Raw genomic sequence first — 9,180 nt, forward strand, 5'->3', positions numbered from 1 at the left:
ATTGCTTCTCGGTCTTTTGGCTAAGATCAAGTGTAGTATCTGTTCTTATCAGTTTAATATCTGATATGTCCCCTACCTGGGGACCATATATTAAATTGATTTTTGGAACTGGGAGATGGAATAGGGGCTTGCTCCGTCCGCTCCATGCATCGGCCTGGTATTGCAGTACCTCCAGGAGCGGTGCACCTCCTCCATGCTTGTTCAGAGACAAATACTGTGTAGTTGTGGGCTCCTTCAGGCTTGTCGCAAGCGTTTAGCTCAGCTGCTGTGCTCAGGCTGCACAGTCCAGCTAACCAGCCTGTGCCTCCCGCTAAGCGCAGCTGCTCCATGCTAGGCGATGTTTGGAAACTGACGCTGGGTTAAAAATTATGCACAAACACGCGTAGTTACCACAAAAGCATTTACAAAGAAAAGCTGCTGCAGTTCCTTGACTTGATTCACAAACATACCTCATCATGCAAGATGTCCACCTCAGCGGACACATGGTCAAACTGAACGTGCTGTTTATTGGAAACATCTTTTGCTGAAATAAAACAAGGGCGTTATTGTCTCTACGTTAGCGTAGATAATTGTGCTTTTTCTACCTCCAAGGCTGGTCTTGAATAAGGAGAAACGCGCAGAGAAAGCGTCACGTCAGAGAGTTGTTTGGAAAACCGATGATGCCTTTCAAAGTGTTTGTTGTGCTTGCGTGGGCGTATTCATTTCCAGTCTGTGCAGGTGCGGAAGGAGTAAGAGCTGCAGTTGAGGCTACCGTCCACTAGAGGCCGCTGCAGCCCTTCTTTTCAACCTGCGCCGTCCGAGGCTTGTCTTAACCTTAGGACTTTCTTGACTTTTATGGGTTACGTAAAAAATAAAAAAAATAAAAAAAATCCATCGTATGCCTATATATAAATGCTGTGTTCACATTTAAAGGCAGATATCTAGAAAAATGGCAATTTCTTTACTTGTTATCGTTTCTGAGCTCCCTATTGGACCAGAGCAGGAACAAGCAAAAAAATGCTTTACTTTTGCGGTCCTTTTCACCTGCAAGTGGCGTATTTGTGTTGATTTACTGCTGCAGAACAGCATAAAATGTGGCCAATTGTCATTTCCCCTGGTTACCTTCTTTATCGTATGCTAAAAATAAAATAAAAATAAAGTCAACGTTTCCGTGCTGGTTATCCTACCCTGTGTTAAAAGGAGGTGCCTCTGAATGACCTGGTCTCCTCCACCCTTTTTCTGGTATCGCTTCTCGGCCTTTTGGCTAAGATCAAGTGTAGTATCTGTTCTTATCAGTTTAATATCTGATACGTCCCCTACCCGGGGACCATATATTAAATTGATTTTTGGAACTGGGAGATGGAATAGGGGCTTGTTCCGTCCGCTCCATGCATCGGCCTGGTATTGCAGTACCTCCAGGAGCGGTGCACCTCCTCCATGCTTGTTCAGAGACAAATACTGTGTAGATGTGGGCTCCTTCAGGCTTGTCGCAAGCGTTTAGCTCAGCTGCTGTGCTCAGGCTGAACAGTCCAGCTAACCAGCCTGTGCCTCCCGCTAAGCGCAGCTGCTCCATGCTAGGCGATGTTTGGAAACTGACGCTGGGTTAAAAATTATGCACAAACACGCGTAGTTACCACAAAAGCATTTACAAAGAAAAGCTGCTGCAGTTCCTTGACTTGATTCACAAACATACCTCATCATGCAAGATGTCCACCTCAGCGGACACATGGTCAAACGGAACGTGCTGTTTATTGGAAACATCTTTTGCTGAAATAAAACAAGGGCGTTATTGTCTCTACGTTAGCGTAGATAATTGTGCTTTTTCTACCTCCAAGGCTGGTCTTGAATAAGGAGAAACGCGCAGAGAAAGCGTCACGTCAGAGAGTTGTTTGGAAAACCAATGATGCCTTTCAAAGTGTTTGTTGTGCTTGCGTGGGCGTATTCATTTCCAGCGTGTGCCGGTGCGGAAGGAGTAAGAGCTGCAGTTGAGGCTACCGTCCACTAGAGGCCGCTGCAGCCCTTCTTTTCAACCTGCGCCGTCCGAGGCTTGTCTTAACCTTAGGACTTTCTTGACTTTTATGGGTTACGTAAAAAATAAAATATCCATCGTATGCCTATATATAAATGCTGTGTTCACATTTAAAGGCAGATATCTAGAAAAATGGCAATTTCTTTACTTGTTATCGCTTCTGAGCTCCCTATTGGACCAGAGCAGGAACAAGCAAAAAAATGCTTTACTTTTGCTGTCCTTTTCACCTGCAAGTGGCGTATTTGTGTTGATTTACTGCTGCAGAACAGCATAAAATGTGGCCAATTGTCATTTCCCCTGGTTACCTTCTTTATTGTATGCTAAAAAAATAAATAAAAATGTCAACGTTTCCGTGCTGGTTAGCCTACCCTGAGTTAAAAGGAGGTGCCTCTGAATGACCCGGTCTCCTCCACCCTTTTTCTGGTATCGCTTCTCGGCCTTTTGGCTAAGATCAAGTGTAGTATCTGTTCTTATCAGTTTAATATCTTATACGTCCCCTACCCGGGGACCATATATTAAATTGATTTTTGGAACTGGGAGATGGAATAGGGGCTTGCTCCGTCCGCTCCATGCATCGGCCTGGTATTGCAGTACCTCCAGGAGCGGTGCACCTCCTCCATGCTTGTTCAGAGACAAATACTGTGTAGTTGTGGGCTCCTTCAGGCTTGTCGCAAGCGTTTAGCTCAGCTGCTGTGCTCAGGCTGCACAGTCCAGCTAACCAGCCTGTGCCTCCCGCTAAGCGCAGCTGCTCCATGCTAGGCGATGTTTGGAAACTGACGCTGGGTTAAAAATTATGCACAAACACGCGTAGTTACCACAAAAGCATTTACAAAGAAAAGCTGCTGCAGTTCCTTGACTTGATTCACAAACATACCTCATCATGCAAGATGTCCACCTCAGCGGACACATGGTCAAACTGAACGTGCTGTTTATTGGAAACATCTTTTGCTGAAATAAAACAAGGGCGTTATTGTCTCTACGTTAGCGTAGATAATTGTGCTTTTTCTACCTCCAAGGCTGGTCTTGAATAAGGAGAAACGTGCAGAGAAAGCGTCACGTCAGAGAGTTGTTTGGAAAACCAATGATGCCTTTCAAAGTGTTTGTTGTGCTTGCGTGGGCGTATTCATTTCCAGCAGGTGCGGAAGGAGTAAGAGCTGCAGTTGAGGCTACCGTCCACTAGAGGCAGCTGCAGCCCTTCTTTTCAACCTGCGCCGTCCGAGGCTTGTCTTAACCTTAGGACTTTCTTGACTTTTATGGGTTACGTAAAAAATAAAAAAAATAAATAATCCATCGTATGCCTATATATAAATGCTGTGTTCACATTTAAAGGCAGATATCTAGAAAAATGGCAATTTCTTTACTTGTTATCGCTTCTGAGCTCCCTATTGGACCAGAGCAGGAACAAGCAAAAAAATGCTTTACTTTTGCTGTCCTTTTCACCTGCAAGTGGCGTATTTGTGTTGATTTACTGCTGCAGAACAGCATAAAATGTGGCCAATTGTCATTTCCCCTGGTTACCTTCTTTATTGTATGCTAAAAAAATAAATAAAAATGTCAACGTTTCCGTGCTGGTTAGCCTACCCTGAGTTAAAAGGAGGTGCCTCTGAATGACCCGGTCTCCTCCAGCCTTTTTCTGGTATCGCTTCTCGGCCTTTTGGCTAAGACAGCGATCAACTCCACTGGGTGGTGATAGCGGTAGTCGTTGTGACTTGGCTGTTACCCCTCTATTTGAGTTAAGATTAATCTTAGTCCCTAGTTGAGATATTGATCGCAAAGTTGCGTAAAATATCTCTTCCTTTTTAAAAGTTTTTGTATTTTTGGTATACCGGGTTTTAGTTATTTATTGGGTTTTATTAAAGGTTTTAGTTATTTATCGGGTGGTGCCTTCACCATGGCGGCTAGCCATGCCGGCATGCGAAGGCACCACAGCGTCCGCTTCCTTTTTAATGATCAAGAGAAAGTAATGTCAAGGCTAGATTTCTCAAGAAAATTGTTGCAGCAAACGTTAAAGTTTAAGCCGGATGACCTGAACTGTATCCTCTCCCTGCCTTTCAACAAGGGATATGACGTGAGTTTTTGTTCCGCCGCACTTCTAAAAGACTTTTGGACTCGGTTTGAAAACGCGAAAACCCAGTTTTCAGCATTTGACGTTGAGAAACTGACTGACAACTCCCTGAAAACGGTGATTGTCAGGATGTTCAATGAGACTGTCAGTGCTGAAGACATCTGTGTATGGCTGGGTAGATACTGCACTGTGAAAGGCCAGGCTATGAAGGTGCGGGATGCCGACGGCATCTGGAACTGCGCTTGGCGGGTCCCCATTAAACAGTGGGAAGATCCCCAAGGCTTCCAGGGCCTGAAACATCTCCCATCCATGATAGTCCTGGGGGAAAACAGAGGCTACATTCATTACCAAGGACAACCGAAGCTATGTAGGAAGTGTGGCGAATACGGTCATCTGGCTGAGGCATGCAACAAGATTTTTTGTGGAAAATGTAGGGAGGTGGGACACACATTTGAAGAATGTACAAACGGGCGAAAATGCAATTTGTGTGGTGGACAGGACCACCTGTTTAGAGACTGTCCGAAATCGTTTGCAAATAAATTAAAAAAAGGGAAAGAGACGACAGTTGAAAAAGTTAACGAGCAAGTGGATGCAGCTGGGACAGAAAATTCAAATCTCCTGCCAACCCCTCCGATTGGAGGAGAGGAGGAGGAGATGGCGGGAAGCGGGGAGGGGACGGAGGCTCCACCCCAAACCGAAGCACCTGGTGAAGGGGAGGAGACGCAAACCGAAGGCGGAGCTAGCTTAGAGGAAACCCAGATTGAAAGTAGCGATGATGCCACCCTCCCCGACGCCCAGCTGGCCAAGAGACCGGCATCAGAGTTATCCCCGGACATATCCATGGTTTTAGAAAAGAGGGGAAGGCTGGGCAACCTCTCAGAGGGCTCATCTGAGGAGGAACCCAGAGTATTCCCAATTGATTCACCAAATGAGGTCTCCTTTTTAAATATAGCGATCCAATCAACCCCAAAAGAAATCATGTTGAACAAAACATTGCGACAGAGGCCAACGCCTAGAAGGAGGAAGGGCGATGGAGCTCAACCCCTCCCTCCTTCACCATGTGAAGTGAAGCAAGAACTGCACTCAGTAGAAATAATTTAACATTTGAAACGTGCCTCTCGTTTATATAATGTTTTATAGGATCTTAATTGTCACACCTTTAAAATGTTTATCTTAATCCTTTAAAATGTCTTGCCTGTTCTTAACCACTATTTTTATGACCCTCACCTTCTCAACTATAAATGTTAGAAGTGTGAAGTCTTTAGTTAGAGCCCAGAGTATTTTATCCTTTTTAAGCACCGTACAGTCAGACGTGTTTTTATTGCAAGAATGTGCACTTCCGTTTTTAAAGAATTACACCCGGTGGCAAGATTTATGGCCGCGACCGTCAATATGGAGCGGCTCAAACGAAAATAGAAACGACGGTGTGGCCATTTTAATAAATAATCCTCACATCTTGGTTAAGGGAAGCACCGTGGTGAAAGAGGGAAGAGCACTTTTAGCAAATCTGACTTTTAATGGGCAGGATTTTAACCTCTTAAATATTTATGGTTTTACTGATAAACACGACAGGTATGACTTTTTAAAGGAACTGCAGCCCCACATGTTAGGAAGAAAACCGTTAATAATTGGGGGGGATTTTAATTGTGTTTTAACCAGAAAAGACAGGAAAAGAATAGGACAAATATATAAGGTAGACAAGACATCACTTTTATTACAGAGGATAGTTAGGGATTTTAAACTAGTGGACTGTTTTAAAACCATGCATCCTAGAGAGGAGGGCTTCACCTGGGTCAGTGATGATAGCTCTAAAGCCTCTCGAATTGACTACCTTTTCATCAGAGATTGCACCCTAACTGATGCTAGATTGTCACCGGTTTTCTTTTCCGACCACCTCCTTCTGTCCTGCACTCTTTCACTTCCTTTAGGTGCGACGACCGGGAGAGGTCTGTGGAAACTCAACCGCTCCCTGCTGGAGGACCAGGCTTTGGTCAGCCAGTACCGGGAGCGGTACCAGGAGTGGCAGACCCTCCAAGACCTGTACGAAACACGAGCACAGTGGTGGGAGATGGTGAAGGGTAGGACCCAGACTTTCTTCAGACAAGCCGGGAAAAATAAGAAGAAAAAAGAACAGAGTCGCATGATGGGGCTGCAGAAAAGATTACAAAGATATTATTTTTTAAATCAACAAGGTATGGATTTTAACAAAGAAATAAGAGAAATTAAAAAAGAAATGAACATTTTAGCAGAAATAAAGAGCAAAGGAGTCATCTTAAGAAGCAGAGAAAGAGAAATAGAAGAAGGGGAAAAATGTAGTAGATACTTCTTTAAAAAAATAATTGGTAATCCAAGTTCTATTCCTGAACTTAAATCAGTAAAAGGAGACATCGCTTCAACTATAGAAGAAAAGACAAAAGTGATTGAACAGTTTTACAGTGATTTATATGAGGAGAAAACAGTAAATGAAGGAAATATTAAAGAAACTTTGGATTTTTTAGAAAAAAGTATAAAGGAAGTTAGTTTTTTAGAACAGGATTTTACCCTTTTAGAACTTTTAAACTCTTTGAAGAGTTTTAAAAGAGGAAAATCTCCAGGCTCAGATGGACTCCCTGTAGAATTTTATCTAACTTTTTGGGACATTTTAACACCTGATTTAATCGTTGTTTTTACTGATTTTAGCAAACTAGATAAACTACCCGATAGTTTTAGAACAGGTATAGTGACGCTTTTACATAAAGATAACGATAAAACAGATCTCAAAAATTGGAGACCCATCACCCTTTTAAATTTAGATTGTAAACTTTTTAGTAAACTTTTAGCAGCCAGGATGCGCCGAGTGTTGGGGGATCTAATCCACCCGGATCAAGCCTGCGCCGTGCCAGGAAGGAAGATCACGGACAGCCTCGTACTGATCCGAGACACCATCTGTTTTGCGAGAGACAGAAACATTCGGCTGATAGTGTTAAATCTAGATTTTGAGAAAGCTTTTGATCGGGTCTCGCACCAGTACCTCTTTCAGGTACTGCAAAAAATGGGTTTTCCAGGGAGGTTTGTAGCATGGGTGGGACTGTTGTACCGAGACATCTACAGCAGATTTCTAGTTAACGGGTTTCTGACAAAAGCAGTGAAAGTGAACTGCGGTGTTCGTCAGGGTTGTCCTTTATCTGCCCTTCTCTACGTGGCCTGTGTCGAGCCGCTGGCGCAGATCTTGAGAAGGGACCCACAGATATCAGGAGTCACAATACCGGGGAGTGGGGGGCAGGAGGCCAGATGTCTTTTATACATGGATGATTTTAATATTTTATGTACAGACCTTTTATCAGTAGACAGGGTATTTCAATTAACTGAATGGTTCGGGAGAGCGTCAGGCTCGAAACTAAATAAAGAGAAAACAAAAGCACTTTTTTATGGACCATGGAAAGAAAATGAAAAAATAGGACACCAGTTCCAGATAACTAAAGAAGAACAAAAAATATTGGGGGTGAAATTTGATAAAAATGGAGAGGGAGGAACAAACTGGACAAAAATAATAAAGAGAGTAAAACAACGACTGGGATTTTGGGGGATGAGGAACCTAACACTTGAAGGAAAGATTCTTATAATCAAAGCAGTGATTTTACCAGTGCTTTTACTCACCAGTTCTGTTTTTATTCCTCCCAGGAGAGTGATTTTAGAGCTGCAACGAGACATTTTTTACTTCATCTGGGACTCCAAATGGGAGAGGATAAGAAGACAAATCATGACAAAACCAAAGGATAAAGGAGGAAAAGGAGTCCCAGATCTTTACTTGTTTTTAGGCAGCTACTACACAAGCATTCATTTTAAACTGGCACTGAACACATCCCCAGATATCAAAACAAGCAAGATGAGCAGATTTTGGATGGGGTCCTATCTGAGAAAATTGAAATTGATTCAAAGTGATCTAAAAACACCTGTTGCTTTTAACCTCCCACCGGCATATGCTTTTATACAGAAATTTTTAGAACATTTTAAATTGGAGGGAGAGGAGAGCAGGATTTTAACCAACCATCGTTTTATCATTTCTGTTGTGCAGGAGCGGGAACCAGTGACCCCAGTGCGAGGCCTCCTACGAGGAGATGCCTCCACGGTTTGGCGCAACGTGAGCCTTCCCGTCCTTCCAAACAGACTTCAGGACCTGTCATGGATGGTGGCTCATGGGATTCTCCCGGTCAGAGCCGTCATGCACTCCCGCGGCATGTCTGTATCGTCCATCTGCCCCCGACCCGGTTGTGGCGCGCCGGAGTCGGTGAGGCATCTGCTGTGGGAGTGCAGTGCTGCTAGGGACCTGTGGACGGAAGCCGGCTCCTCGCAGTTCCCACACTTGCCAGCAAGGGAGGTCCTAGACTTACAGCTAGTGCTGTATGGGGTGAGCCATCGGACCTTTACGAAAAAGGACTTTGAGGAGATGTGGCTCACCCTCGCCACCATAAAAGACGCCATCTGGACCTCCAGAAACTTGCTGGTAAGCAGGCGCAGGCAGATTCCCCCCGAGGCTGTGATCCGAATGGCGGCAGCAAGAAGAACAACATCAAGAGCTGCAGGTGGCACGCCAAGGACACAGCCTCAAAGAAGCATCGTCTGCGCCTCCGTGAAGAGAGGAGTCGGCGTTTCACAGATGAGGGTCCCGGCAGCAGCTGCCTGGCTCTCCGGGAGAGGCAGGCGGGAAGGAGCAGTAGGGGGGGATCCCCTCTGAGCACCAGTACCGGAACCAGCACCGGTACCAACGCTGTTTGGAAGAACGGGATGGCTCAAAATTTAGGAGAGGGTCACCCCGGTCCTGCTCAATTTTAACATACAGATTTGCTGTTTACATCATGCTTCTTCTCTCCTTTTAATTTAATTTATTAAATGTAAAAAGAGAATTTCTGTATAATGGAGTGCCATGGCTTTAAATGTATTAAGTAACAATAAAATCTTGAAAAAGAAAAAAAAATCTGTTCTTATCAGTTTAATATCTGATACGTCCCCTACCCGGGGACCATATATTAAATTGATTTTTGGAACTGGGAGATGGAATAGGGGCTTGCTCCGTCCGCTCCATGCATCGGCCTGGTATTGCAGTACCTCCAGGAGCGGTGCACCTCCT

General features: G+C 44.3%; 3 non-coding genes and 1 pseudogene across 3 annotated transcripts; all 4 read left to right on the plus strand.

The window, feature by feature from the left end:
- Positions 1 to 191, plus strand: LOC118561671. The gene has a single exon (XR_004930217.1). It is a non-coding gene; the product is annotated as a U2 spliceosomal RNA (small nuclear RNA).
- Positions 192 to 1,223: 1,032 nt separating this feature from the next.
- On the plus strand, positions 1,224 to 1,414 carry LOC118561670. The gene has a single exon (XR_004930216.1). It is a non-coding gene; the product is annotated as a U2 spliceosomal RNA (small nuclear RNA).
- Positions 1,415 to 2,433: 1,019 nt separating this feature from the next.
- Positions 2,434 to 2,624, plus strand: LOC118561672. The gene has a single exon (XR_004930218.1). It is a non-coding gene; the product is annotated as a U2 spliceosomal RNA (small nuclear RNA).
- A 6,377-nt stretch (positions 2,625 to 9,001) lies between these two features.
- Positions 9,002 to 9,180, plus strand: LOC118561668 (annotated as a pseudogene).

This window comes from Fundulus heteroclitus, unplaced genomic scaffold (assembly GCF_011125445.2).
Source record: "Fundulus heteroclitus isolate FHET01 unplaced genomic scaffold, MU-UCD_Fhet_4.1 scaffold_687, whole genome shotgun sequence".
Lineage (NCBI taxonomy): Eukaryota > Metazoa > Chordata > Actinopteri > Cyprinodontiformes > Fundulidae > Fundulus > Fundulus heteroclitus.